The following is a 214-nucleotide window of genomic DNA, read 5'->3' on the forward strand; positions in this document are numbered from 1 at the left end:
TCAGCCTGTGATTAAAGGTGTCCCCCTTCTCCTCCAGGAGATGTTTGTTCACCTCTGCAAACCACAATTCAAATTGGTTGCCGCTGGTGAGCTCTGTTGGCAAAATCCTGCAGGGGAACTAAAAGGTGGAGTGAGGAAACCAGCCTTCTCCTACCTGGAAGTCCTCTGGAAGGAGGAGCTTCAGATGTAGGACGCAAGTAGAGATGAGAGTGTG

The sequence above is a fragment of the Egretta garzetta genome, unplaced genomic scaffold (assembly GCF_000687185.1).
Source record: "Egretta garzetta isolate BGI_Z169 unplaced genomic scaffold, ASM68718v1 scaffold11, whole genome shotgun sequence".
Classification (NCBI taxonomy): domain Eukaryota; kingdom Metazoa; phylum Chordata; class Aves; order Pelecaniformes; family Ardeidae; genus Egretta; species Egretta garzetta.